The sequence below is a fragment of the Dermacentor albipictus genome, chromosome 1 (genome assembly GCF_038994185.2).
Source record: "Dermacentor albipictus isolate Rhodes 1998 colony chromosome 1, USDA_Dalb.pri_finalv2, whole genome shotgun sequence".
NCBI lineage: Eukaryota > Metazoa > Arthropoda > Arachnida > Ixodida > Ixodidae > Dermacentor > Dermacentor albipictus.
In genome coordinates this window covers 96,862,203-96,876,217 of record NC_091821.1, presented here as the reverse complement: position 1 = coordinate 96,876,217, position 14,015 = coordinate 96,862,203, and the positions used below count along the sequence as shown (strand labels likewise).

General features: G+C 48.4%; 1 protein-coding gene across 4 annotated transcripts in view; it reads right to left on the bottom strand.

Annotated features, from left to right (window-relative positions):
- The window catches only part of noc (no ocelli), a 184,768-nt gene that overhangs the window by 34,949 nt on the left and 135,804 nt on the right, over positions 1 to 14,015 (bottom strand). For 3 of the 4 annotated variants that reach the window (XR_011507977.1, XR_011507975.1, XR_011507979.1), the window contains one exon: positions 12,230 to 12,407. The exons of the other annotated variant lie outside the window; for it this stretch is intronic. The gene's annotated coding sequence lies outside the window, so the exon portion shown is untranslated. Of the gene's footprint in view, positions 1 to 12,229; positions 12,408 to 14,015 lie in introns of those variants that run through there. 4 annotated transcript variants of the gene reach the window in all.

The window sequence follows — 14,015 nt, the reverse complement described above, 5'->3', positions numbered from 1 at the left end:
CCAATAGCACTGCAAAGCAAGGTGAAAGCAGATCTGGACCGCATGGAGACATCGGAAGTGATCGCGCAAGTGACAGAGCCGACGGAGTGGGCCAGCAACATGGTCGTCGTCACTAAAGGAGAGAAGGTACGAATTTGCCTAGACCCTTCTGAGCTCAACAAAGCACTGCTTGGCGAGCCCTATCCAATGCCAACATTGGAAGACATAGCACCTTCGATCAGCGGCGTGCAGTACTTTACAACTTTGGACGCAGCCTCCGGTTTCTGTCAAATAAAGCTAGATGAAGAAAGCTCCAAAATCTACACAATCAGCACTCCCTACGGCCGTTACAGGTTTTTACGCATGCCGTTTGTAATATCGTCCCCACCGGAAATACTTCAGCGTGCCATGCACCGGGTACTAGAAGGCCTCAAAGGCGCAGTGGTTGTCATGGACGATATTCTAGTGTGGGGCAGAACGAAAAGCGAGCATGACATCAACCTTGTAAACGTCCTGCGACGATGCCAAGAGTACAATCTGAAATTGAACAGAAAGAAATGCAGTTTTTTACAGGAATCTGTCCTGTATCTAGGACACGTTCTGACACGTCACGGGCTGAGTTTGGATCCACAGCGGCTAGAAGACGTCTTGAAAGTCCAGACGCCAAGCAACCAGAAGGAGCTGCAGACGATCCTGGGCAATGTACATTTTGTCTCTCGCTTTATTCTGAATATGTCAAAACTAACAGCAACACTTCGAGAACTACTAAAGAAGGATGTCGCGTGGGTTTGGGAAGACCGCCATGAAGCAAGCTTCAAGGCTTTACAGGAAGCGCTTGCCACAGCTTCTGTTTAAGCTACTACCAGAAGGGCAAACCGATCAGGCTCTCGGTAGACGCCAGCCAGGACGGAATTGGCGCAGTAATTATACAGGATAGGCATCCGCTAGCGTACTCTTGACGTCCGCTGAGAGAAACGCAGCAAATGTATACCCAGATTGAAAAAGATGCTGGCAATCGTTCACAGCTGTGAAAGATTTCGTGACTATCTTTTCAGACAGCCTGAAGTTGTAGTCGAATCGGATCGTAAGGCACTAGAAATATTTAAGAAGCCGTTATGCCAATGCCCTCTACCACTTCAGCGCATGCGCCTCAGCTTACAAAGGTACACGATAGTCATCAAATACACACCTGGAAAGCAGCTGTTTGTCACTGACGCTTTATGGCGATTCCCGAGCAAAGCGCTCCTGAAAGAACAGTGCCTGCATTACCATGTGAATACCGTTGCTTGTCTTCAGGTTTCAGACAGTCGGCTGAGCCAAGTTCTCCAAGAGACCGACGAGAACCCAGTGATGGTGCAGCTTCGACAGTATGCTAGTACGCTGTGGCCGGACAGCAAGGCTGATATCAGTGGCGAACTACGTTGCTACTGAAGTTTCCGTGACGAGCTACATACGCAAGACGGTCTCGTGTTCCGGAGCAACCGCCTCATCATTCCTATCAAGATGCGCATAGAAGTACTCGCTTGCCTTCATACCGCGCGTGGAGGAGCAGACAAGATGAAGGCACGTGCCCGAACTGTGCTCTTTTGGCCTTCTATAAACAGTGATACAGAAGTTGCCCGACGCTGCGAGACCTGCCAGAAACACAAGCCATGAAATTGACGCTTGCCAATGGTGAATCATGAAATTCCAAGACAACCTTGGGAAGTTGTAGGAGCCGACACTTGCTATCACAATGGCATACAGTACTTGGTGGTTGTTGACTTTTGTTCTTTCTTTTTCGAACTAAGGCCCGTGCAGACAACAGCCGACAAGGTGATTGCTGCTTGCGCCGACATATTCGCCACACACGGCTTCCCGCAGCGAATATGCACCGACAATGGGCCGCCATTCTGCAGCCAGAACTTCCGTGAATTTGTCGGCATGATTGGCTTGCACCACATCCGTTCCAGTCCTTATTACCCCCGATGAAACGGAATGGCTGAACGTGTCGTTCAAGAAGCCAAAAAACTACTGAAGAGGTGTCGGTACGGTACAGTGGATTTTTGTGCTGCATTGCTTGAGTGGAGAAATACGCCTCGCGATTCCTTTTGGGGTCTCCAATGCAGAGAGTTATGGGCCGACAGGCGAGGACGCTGCCACGACTCGTAGAAAGCCACCTGCGACCGCAAACCACACCCCCTCAAGACTAGCAACGGCCGCTTCACGACATCAGGAGTAAACAACGTTCCTTCTACAACCGAGGCACAAGGACTCTACCAGAGCTTCCTAATGGCGCCCACGTCACAGTGTAGAGCGTCCCATCAAATACCTGGTCCCCTGCTACAGTTGTCAAGTCTTCCAACTGCCCAAGAGCCTACATTATCATGAGGACAGACTTTTCCATATTTTCTTTTTTTTCTCTCATATTTTCTGTCGTTACACCATCCGCCCAGTGCAGAGTAGCCACCCGGACAGTTTATCTGGATAACCTCTCAGCTCTTCACCTCTTGTTTCTTCTCTCTGTCGCTATCTGCATCGATTTTGCTATTACCGACGTCAAATAAAGTGTGTCCATCATGTTATGTTACATCTTTGGGCAATTTTTTTCGATATAAGCTTCGTAATTTCTTATTTACACTGCGAGATCAGAGTCAGTATTTTTACGCTGAAGTACCCGAGTGGTTGCGTGATTCAGCTCGAGGAATAACAGCCCGTTCTGCAGAGCTCAAGTGTGGCTCGTGCACCACGACAATGCTCCCGCTCACACCGCACTGTGCGTGCAGCTCTTGCTGACAAAAATTGGATAACAGTGCTACCTCACTCTCCCCATACTGTCCGTATATATCATGCCCCTAGCGATCTAAGGAGCAAAGACAACGCCTTAAAGGAAAGGAAGAGGGAGGAAGAGAGAGAAAACAACAGCGAAGAAAAGCAGGGATGCTAATTAGATGCACGCCCGGTTTTCTTTCATGCACTGAGGCAGATAGGATAAAAGGATGAAAAGAGGGAGCAGTTTCGCGCGCACTTGAAGATGCGCATCGAATCTAGAAACGGTAAACCAGACCTGTCGATTTGTCCAATAACCTTCATTTCCGAAAATGCCCTAGAGTTCAACAGGTGCAGTGCAGTCCGGAGAGGCTCACACTCGACGTCGTACCGAGTACAAAGACACAAAAGCTGTTCAATAGTTTCTTTTGTTCTACGAGAGCCGCACATGGGTGCATCTCCCATTTCGATGCAGAATGAGTAGACCTTTGTAAATGCCACCCAGAGCCAGAGGCGGCAGAACATAGTCGCCACAGAATGGAAAACCTTTGATGTCATTAGTAGCTTTAGGATTGAATCAAGTGTATGAAGATGACACTTCGGGAGGTTGGGAGAAGACCGTAATTTGTATGGCAAAGCTTCAGCCAGGAAATCAAGTTGTCTTGCAGCGTCGGGTCGGGACAAGGGGATCGGAATTGGTTGGACTCCTACATCGGTAGACTGGGCGGCTTCGTCGGCGACGTCATTACTAGCAATGCCTGTATGTCCAGGCAACCATTAAAATATAATTTCATGCGCTTTATCGATGGCTTGATGGTGGTCCTCTCTTGTCTTATATACCAGATGCTCATGAGTCCAGTGATATAGGGAAAAACTCAGACTCTGAAGCGCTGCTTTAGAGCTAAAAGAAAGCTCTTTAATGATGTGGACGGGGCAAGAAAAGTTGCTGAACAGTTTCGAACACTTATACAAAGCGATGGCACAAGTCCCTTGCGTTTCAGGGAGAGTTCTATAAGGTCGTTCAGAGTTTGGAACGTTCAACAAAATATGTGATTTATAAAAAAAATTCTTACTTTGGGGTCTCCCTTCGTACAAGTTACGGGAAGCTGTATTAAGCTTAATAGTTCTAGACCTCTGAAATGGTAGCTATATTTTGTTTGGTGGTCATGTCTCTGCACACACTGTTATTCCGTCCTGATGTTGAAGAACACAGACAATACAAGAAATACAAGTAGCTCCTTTGACACAGTGACGTGTACTTGCCTTACATGAGACAGTACAGACGGCACTGACGAAAGAAGTATTTACTTTGCATATTCAAATACGTCAGTATAGAAGTTTTGCCGACCAACAGCCTGATGAAAACAAATACTAGCGCAAGCGGAAACATTGCTGACTGCCTGTTATGCAATACACTGCCTATAGCGAACGAATCGCTATATATTTTGCAGCAGGGCAGTCGCATTTTGATTGCGTGGAAAATAAAATATGCTTCAGCGCACTGTATAGATAGATTCCCGCCGTGCTGGCGTAGTGGCTCTGGCGTTGCGCAGCTAACCGCCAGGGCGCGGGTTCAAATGCCGGCCGCTGCGGTCGCATTTCGATGGAGGCCAAATGCAAAAACGATCGTTTGCACTGTGCATTGGGTGCGCGCTGAAGAACCGCAGGTAGTCAAAATTAATCCTAAGTGCCCCAGATATGCCCCAGATATCCTAAGTGCCACAGATATGCGTGCGCGGGCTTCCCACGAAAACATGCTCAAGTTGTACGTGTTGTGCATGTTTAGGCCGGTCCACTTTCGGGGACGCAGAATTGTTGCTTGCGACGGTGGCGCCAGAAGCTCCTGGCGTCTGACAACTAAAGAAAGCAACGGCCGACGAGTCTGCCGTGTAGCAACAATACAAATCTCTCAAGTCGATACAGTTTGAGAATGTCGAAAATCATCGACCCGATAGCCGTTGGAAAGTCTCCGTGCGACGCGGGTATGCGTGTTCTTTTTAATGCTCAAAAGCTGACAAAAAGAATACTTGGAAAACAGCCACATGTAGAGCTACACTTACAGGTAAGGCGTAATACTTCACAGTTACTTGAATAAAAATATTTTGGCTGCATTCTAAATCTACCTATTTATATCGAGAAAATATACTCCCTTCCATCCCACCCACCTCTTTTTTTACCTGAAAAGAGGTAATAACAAGTATAATCCAATAAATAACCAGCTGAACGTTTACCCCGGTGCCGCTAACAGCACCACTGAATTTGTGTACCAGCACACACATAGCTTGCAAATAACTTTAAAGGTTTCTAACGTGAAAACGAAAGTTAGACGTAGAATTGGCGTGTGCTGCAGGAACTGCTCAGATCAAGGCAACAGTTGGCCCTGCACTTCTATAACTCCTAGCTACGCTGGCGGTACTACAGCGTGTCATTCAATCGACCAGCAAAATTAACACGTTATGTTTAAGTGCCAAAACAGTGGTGCGCTTTGACGGCAGCACTAGATTCATTGGCGTATATACACGATGACAAGTCACAGCTCGCATGTGCGATACGCGGAGTACCAACGCGTATGCCGCTCCGCGCGGTCTCCTCTGTTTGCCCTCGCCACTGTCGCCAGTGCGCGCGGCACGACAGGTACGTGCGGCGCAGGCTGTTTCAAACGTTGGTTACAAAAGAAGCAAGTTACGTGCGACACGCCAAGGATGAGACGCTGAGTCGCCGGTGTCATTCGTCGGCTTCGCAGATGCACCATGGATGCGTGCCAATAAAAGCAGCCCTCGACACCCGCAAAGCTCAACCGTCCAGTTTCAGGTTTGTGCCTGCAAAGCCTGCTGTTTGCGCAGCAGAGGGCCGCTCGACCTACAAGGCAGCGCCGTGGTGCCGAGCATCGAAACTATTATTCGCCCAAGAGAGAGAGAGAGCAAATGATAGAGGAAAGGCAGGGAGGTTAGCCAGGACCGAGCCCGGTTGGCTACCCTACACTGGGGAAAGGGAAAAGGGGACGGAAAGATTAAAAGAAGAGAAAGTATACTGGGGATATCGGTCGGTCACTCAGTGCGGATCACAGACGCTGACTCAATCCAGTAGCTTTCAAATATCGCAGCAGCGCTTTTGTGGCCTTTTATAGCAAGTGGATGCAGCACACTATAACAGCGTATCTCATCTGGTATAATGTCTAGAATACTGCTAGATTGAGAAAATGGTGTTGCGCGTCTGGTGGGACAACGCGCGCCGCCACATTTCCTCCCCGTGTCGCGATGACCGCCGCCAGAGACGAAGATTGGCGCCCACAACCGATTCGTTTTTCCCCGTCTGCTCGAGCTGCCGAGCAGCATTGCGCTGAAGTACATACACTGTAGGCCGAAGTGTCCAACCCCCATCCCCTGCCTCCCGCTTCGACAGTGCTTACACGTATGCGAAAAAGGTCCGCCGGGCACTCCGGGCTTTCATCTTTATTTTTTTCCTCTCCCTTTCCCTCTACTCTCCACGCCTGCCTAAGCTCGTGTTTTCCTATTATTTTCGCTCGCGAGCCGGATTACTTCGGTCATCCTTCAGGATTGAACTGACGCATACACGCACGCAGCGGCCCCGCCGCATCGAGCCGCGCGCCGCCTGGGCTGACGCAAGTCGCAGACTGTTTGGCAGTCGGCAGGCGCACTCGTTCAAAAAGCTCCGTCCTTGTTTTTCCCCGTGTTGCCGCTCGCTGAACGACGTGGGTGAGAAAACGCACGCCAGGAAAAAAATTGTCTCCGATCTCTATCTCCTAATGGAGCAGGTAAGACAAATTGCCCTGTCGTTCAGATTATATATATATATATATATTTATATATAGTCGACCTGGCTGACTCAATCATTCTCGGCCATTTTTTTTTATTCATTACTCTTCATAGAGCATTTCATTCTCCTCTTGTGTAGGCAATTACTTCTTTAAGTGCCTACATTCTTTGTTGCCCCCCGTTCAAGTCCCATGGTGAAAACTTGAGGCACTTTATTAGGTGTCAACACATTGTTAATTACGTCAACGGGTAATTGCGATACGCAACACAGCCCGAGAGAACGCGAATAGTAAAATGTTCAACGCAAGCCGGATTCGTTCTCGCCAATGCATACGTGGTGGTTTTCTGCTCCGCTGGGACTCGGTAATAAGCATGCTAGTGAAACGTTCGTCGCTGTCCCATGTCTGCTGATCGCTCCACGCAGAATAATGCGTTCTTTGTTGCGCACCATGAGCCCGAATTCACAAAGGTTCTTGCTCGCACGCACGTGTTATGATCGGTCGGAGGCCTTTGCTAATAATATGCTCGCTGTCGCTATTGAAACGTTTTCGTTCTTACGAACTGCACTAGCGTAAGAACTTTTTGTGAATACGGGCACAGGTGGCCTACAGGTTGAAACCTCAAGGCGCATATTGCAGTTTCATTCTAGCTACAGTCCTTATTGCCAAATATCTATCATAATCGCGTACACCAAAATTATGCTATTTTTGCTCTCCACTGTTGCTGTGGGCTAGAAGGCAATCCTGTTTTTTTTACTTCTTTTTTTATACACTCCTCTTCCTTTTCTTGCATTTCAGTGATTTTTTTTCCACAACTACACTCTCACGAGCCATTCAGCTCCTGTAAGTGCGAGTAATGCAGAACGCGTGTTCAGGCGTACCCCCTTTAGCGTCAAGAGTACAATGAAAAGGATAGAAAGCAGAAAAAAAACACGAGCATTACGAAAGAGTGTTTACACTGTTTCGTAAGCCTTCTGCTTTCTGTTAGCCTTTTGGTTTCCGTTCGCCTTGGTGTTATGCCAAAGTTTCATTTCCGGGTAGTAAATCTCCCTCGGTCGGCCCCACACTTGCGTCAGTATATAGCTCCTGCGGCTGGTGCAGTGAACGCTCGTTGAAATCACTGTCATTGATGACGCAACGTCTGGTCATGCCGTGCTACCCCGTTTACTAGTCACATCAGACACCGCTAAAAAGTGCCGTTCCCTAAAAAGTTATTGTATCACTGGATTATCCGGATATCATGCGCTTCCTCTTCTCTCCTTCGCTCTTCTTTACTGTATTTCGCTTCTGCTGTGCGTGCGTGTGTGTGCGTGCGTGTGTACGTGCGTGCGTACGTGTGTCAGCCACCACAAGAGATGCTGGCTGCCTATAGAATGAGCAAAAAACCATTGCCTGTTGTTTAAGTGCCACATTCCGAAGCCCTTTGCACGTGTTTCCTTTTAGTTGTAAAAGACCCAGTTGGTTTATAACGCCCAATTTACACATAAGTAAACGGGCCGACGCCACACAACGAAGATCGCTGGTTTCAAAACTTGCAAGCCACATGAAAAACGGACAAGAGAAGGGAAAGACATCATTTGTACAGCACAAACTTCAGCGTCGATTTGAGCAACACAACGCTGATCGGAGGCAGCAGTCAGAGCGGGCATGTTTTGAACTGGGCGCCCGCTGGCGTAGTACGTGCCCGGTGCAGCGCGTGGGTTGGCACCAGCAGGGGTAATATGGAACAAGTCGCGCTACAAAACTGTCGCCCGTCTTCAATGTGTGGCGCGGCACGAGCTGAGGAAGCGGTATGGCGTCATCCGGGCCAACAGCACGGTACCGACCGCCTCTGGCTTTGCAGCGCAGCACTGGCCCGCGGAAACTAAAGCTGGCCAGCTTTGTTATAGTGCAGAGATGGTGCACGGAGCGAATACAGTTATACGCTGAAGAATCCGGTTTTTGGAACGTCACGTCGCGATACTGAGCACGTTGTTGAAAATAGCCCCTTCGCTATTGTGCGGAGAGCTACAAAGTTTTAGTGCGTTTCATTGATTTCTCCATTTGTTACAATGAATTTCCCTCTTACCCGTCTGCAGTCGGTATAAGAACGAAGTATCAGTTTAATAACAGGAGCTACATGCGAAAGAAGTATAGCCATTTGTGAAAGACAAAAATTGTCATCCACGTGAGAGTTGCACAAAGGAAAGCAGGACGAATTTTTCCTCAATTGCGAAGCTGTCTTTCTAAGAAATCTGTATGGGTTTGCTTTGTAGGGGGTGTTACACTAAGCTGGATGACAATTTTTCTCTTTCGTGAAACTCACCCACCTTCCCGATTTTCCAGAACTAATTCGCCTATAGCCTTATATTTCCAGATGTTAAACTTATTTTGCATTTGTTACCGTCATATACTATAAGTACAACATGAGCGTGAAGAGCAAAATCAGATGGCTCCATTCGATCCAACGGTGGCAGCTAACGATAGTGACACTCATTAAATCTGGAATGGAATGTGACGAAGACATACTTCGGCATGCATTTCAGCGGAACAGAATGGCGGAACGAAGCGACGGCCACGTGTTCTTGGAACGTGACTTGAGGTACTAGCTGCGATTCCCAAATGCTTATAAAATGTTAAACAGGAACGAGAAGTTTGATGACGCACGTCGTCTGCACACACACACCGAGGCAACGGTCACACAGTGCATGTGTCAGGTGACCTGCTCATTATCGCAGATCTAATGCACCAGTCGCTGTATCCGAGATCATGCGGCGCGGGGATAACTGCGGCCCCCCACTGCGGCTGCCTCATAATCAGATCTGGTTTTGGCACGTAAAGCCCTAGAATTTAATTTTTCAAAAGATGGATAACAAGAACAAGAAGTGAACAACACGACGATGTAATCAAATAACGAAGAACAAGAAATGAACAGCACGACGATGTATTAAGAGTAGCCCACTTGATAAGATGCGCACAGCCAGGTGGAAGACATGTCAACAAAATGATGGCGCTCATATGGGTGGAATACTGTCAAGGTGGTTGAACTTGTAGAAAGGCGTCCGATGTACAGGAATTACGAATAGCCTTAGAGTAGGGAATAGGCAAATTCGTGCAGGGCCGAAACATTGCAGCAGCGAACAAGGGTAAAAACCAACGGTAAAGAGTGAGCGGGACAATGCTGGCCGGGCTGGACAACACTGGACCACGTATTGCTATATTCCGGCAACGAGTGCTCCGAACTGTGCGGAAGACCGCACTTCTGCTCTGCGCGACCCGCGAAGCCTGGCGTCCCCGCAACTCGGGCGTCGTTGCCGCGGCCTGCCACGGTGGCAGCTTTCGATGCCGGAGTCACAGCCCGGCTCCCTCACCCCCGCCTCCGCAACAGATCTCCGGGCTACATGAGCCCGCGGCACATGATGGATAGGCCGCAATAGGGCACGCGGCCCGCCGCCCATAGCTGCGTTGCGTTGCCCGGGCTCCTTTGAGCGCAGCGGCGTCGCAGAACAGACGCAACCAGCTGAACCCGCAAAGCGCCCCTCGCCTCGGCGCGTTCGATGCGCGCCCGCTACTACGGGTTCCTTGACGGCTGCTACTAGTGCAGCCGCCGTTTTTCATCCTGTCGCTCATGATGCGGAAACTTATTTTGGTCAAAGGAAATAAAGAACGAAAGCCAGCTTTAGAGAGAAGTGTCAGGAGAAATGGAAGGTCACGCGCAACAAGGTTGCCGTGATTAAGCACCTTTAGACGCCAGCGGTTGAGAACTGTGTTCTTGTTACCTTTATCTGCTTCTGCGTATAGATGCCTACCTACCAAGCGCACTTACACAAAAATAGCTGAGCATGTCTAAAAAATTCAGTTGTGGCAATCGGCTGTCCCGAACTTAAGTTCCTTCCCAGAAAGAAACACTGAAATCATTGATATCGATTAGGAAAGGCCTTCCATCTTCTCTAATGGTTCTGCTGAAGGGTTAAGAGTTCGATATTTGAGCCCTCGCTATTCAATAGTTCTCGTTATGCTGTTAGTGGCAGGCAAAGTAGGCCAAGAGCCATTTTCGCGAGAGTACACGTGTTGCAACACGTCAGGAAGCCAACGCAGAAAATTCTCTCAATTGGACTGAAGTTGCAGCAATGAGTAAAAGTTCGCAAATACTTATATATGCCGTATACTTTTCCAGTAATATCAGTGTCAACAAGTAAGTGTATACCGCTAACCGCGTCACATATGATGCATACGTATGATGGAAAACGCGTACACTTGATATCATAAACATGGGCTGTGTTTAACACATTTTCACACTAATGCGCGTGCCTCCTAATAAACTCCACCTAAATCGAGCATGGTCAAATCATCCCAGGCAGGCCCTGATTATAATGCTTGCTTGTTTCAATCGCGGGTTGCTACAGGTGCTAACTCACATGGCTATTTGCAGCTATTTCGTTAACGCGGTCGTGTTTGAGCCAGATAGAAGCCCACTTGGCTTCCATAACTGTCAGAGACACATTGGAAGTCACTCCAACTCCGTTTGCCGGTAGCCGTGGACGACATTCGATGTCGAACCTTTCGTACCCGCTGCTCCCATAGTGTGTTGTTCAACTCTCTTTACGCTCCAGGTGATTTCCTAAGCATCAGTGTATAAATATACTCTAGGCGCGCGCAGGCACACACGCTGACTGACTGGCATTGCCAGCAAACACACGGCGCCCGAGTTCCCGACGCGTGTCCGACTCGTAGCGGCAGTCCTTCTCGAGCATCGCACAATAGGGCTCCCTGTCCACTCGGTCTCGTCAGTGCGGTCGTTCAGCCGGAAAATCCGGGGCCGGGCCGATCCCGACCCAGCGCACCCGGTGGGATTCTGATGAAGAGAAAAGCGAGGAGGCGTCGGACGGCTGCGCGCTGTCCCGCTGCTAAGAGCATCTTATTGCTCGGACCAGAGTTCACACCCAGCACACGTCCGCAGCAGCAACCAATAACCTCGGGTCAGCCTCCGGATCGGTGAACGCCTGTAAATATTGGCACTGCTCGCTCCGACCCGCTTCGTTCCTATAGGGTGCGCGAGCTCTGGCCAATCCGGCTGCGCCTTGCCCATGGCGGCGTCCTAGTAGCAAACAACACGCGTTTCTCTCTTTATCTCTCTCCTTTCGGACACCTTTGTTTCTTTTCTACCGGTAATCCTCTCGAAGCTGCGACAACCTTGCAATCTAAACGCCCTTTGCGTGCCCCACTCTCATCGTGGTGCGAAGAGAAAAAGTCCTGGTGAAGCGCAGTGTGAATCTGCAACGGCGGCGCGCTGGGCACCGGTTGACCGAAGACTGTATATGACGGCCACAGTGTACCTACGACAATGTCAGTTACCGACGGTTGATCGCCACTGCGTCCCTTCGGCCATGACCAATAGCCACGAAGGGTATTGAGCGCCATCAGCGACCGTAGAGCATACCCGATCTTTAAGACATGTCAGAGATATATTGAATGCCCTTGTTTGAGAAAACACCAGCCCTGTTAAGCTGCCCGGAGTCGATGCCGAAGCATATGGTGGTGATTTGTTTATTTCTTCAAAAAAAAAAAATATCGAGGCTTGGGAAACATTGTTCCAATATAGACACTCACCGGAACTATCACTCGAAGCATAAAAAATTCCTTTGAGTGTATTTTCCGCGTGCGCTTGAATTTCTTGAAATGTGCGTTTTAAAGTGTATTCTTCTTTCTTTACTTGTGCGTGTTTATACGCATTTCAATATGTAACAGTCCTTTCCTCGAGTAGTTTATTAGAAGGTGGAGAACAAGTAAATCATACAAAGAGAAAACATGTTTCAGCGTTGCTGATGTCTCAACTGGCCCGTAGAAGTGAGTCCAGCGAGGCGGCACCTTCACTGTCTTGTGCCCTGGTGACTTGGCTATGAGGCTGCCCCTAGATCTTCGTCTCCTGCAGCATGTTAGAGGACAGTTTCATCATGTAGGCACCACTCTGTGCGTTCCTTAAGGAGTACTGATGCGAAATTATTGTGTCCCGGGTTCTTTTTTGTTTTTCTTTCCTACTCTCTCTCTCTCTATCTCTCTTGATGGTGCTGGCTTTAAAAACTGCATTATAAAAGCTTCTATTGATCGAAAGTGCCGCAAATAATTAATTATAGTACCGTTTATACGACTTATTCAAAATGCTTGTCAAGCGCAGCGCGGTATGGAAGGGGGGGAGGGGGAAAAGGGGGGAAATGGGAAGCCACCAAATGCGGAGATAACAGTCACGTGTCATCACGAACAATAAGAGCTAGCCAGTTAAGTCCGGTGTGGTGGTGAAAGCTTTACAATCACCTTGTCGACGAAAGCTGCCAAATTAGCCCTTCCATGCAGTTGTGAGCATCTATTGAAAACGCAGGACAACAGGCTAATCCCTTATCCTTTCTATAGTGCTGAATGAACTTCGTATTTCAGTGATGTCGGTTACCACGAGAGCACCACAAACAGGTTTTGGTGACGTGATGAGTCTCTTGTTTTCACGTCCCATTCCGCGCTGCTGTTGGGACGCGCTTTGTACTGGTAGTATTAAAAAGTAACCCACCTAATTCGTTGTAGAGCTATCCGGGAGTTGAGGCTCCATAGTGTAAATACTTGGTCAATGGCTATCAAACAAAGCAATAAAAATGAGACAAACTTTCGGATCAGTACTCCTTAAGACGCGTTTACATGAATAAAACGGTCGCGTTTCGCCCCATCATTGTAGCGAATCACAATCGTGTAAATGGTTACGATGCGCTAAAAGGACCCATAGCCTTAATGCACCAGCCAAGGTAGCTTCAGTGGGTGAAGCCGACTCTAGTGAATTAATGTAAACCACTAGCGCGTCGCACCATGCAAGGAGCAAAGAGACGAAATCACTACGTGTGGTGTCCGCACTCTTCCATTCACAGGTGAGGCACGCTCACTAAAGAACAGGCACGAGCTCTTTACGGACATGTTCAAACGAAGTTTCGTATGCCACATGTAAGCATTGGCGCATCGCATTATGATGATACACTACGAAACGCGATGCACTAGCATCGCATTCATGTAAACGCGTATTGAAATTGTAAACATTATGTTCTTTGCTTGTATCGGCACCATTCCATCCATTTTACCTCACACTCATGATTATTATCAAGAATTATTCAAGTTCTTTAGCCCATCTGTTCCCGTGAATTGCGGATAAATCACTAATTTTCAATAAAGTGGTCATTGTTTTACGCAGAAGCCTAATTCATATGTTTCTCTCGGCCTTTCCTTTCTTTCCGCAAGTTGTTACAGCAAGCCGTGCTAGAGTTTTCACCGCCGCCGCCTTGCGCATGCTCACTCTAATAACAGCTTGCGGAACACTTGGAACCTCCAGCTTTGCATATAACCCTGCCATATATAGCGAAGCGGGGAGCCCGAAAGCAAATGTGTATTCATGACGCGTACACCGCACACGCTGTAGTTGAACATGTGAGCGCTAAGGCTTTAACAATAATAATAAAAAAGGGGTGAGGGGGAGGAAGAGCTCCGCGAAGGAAGCGGCGGC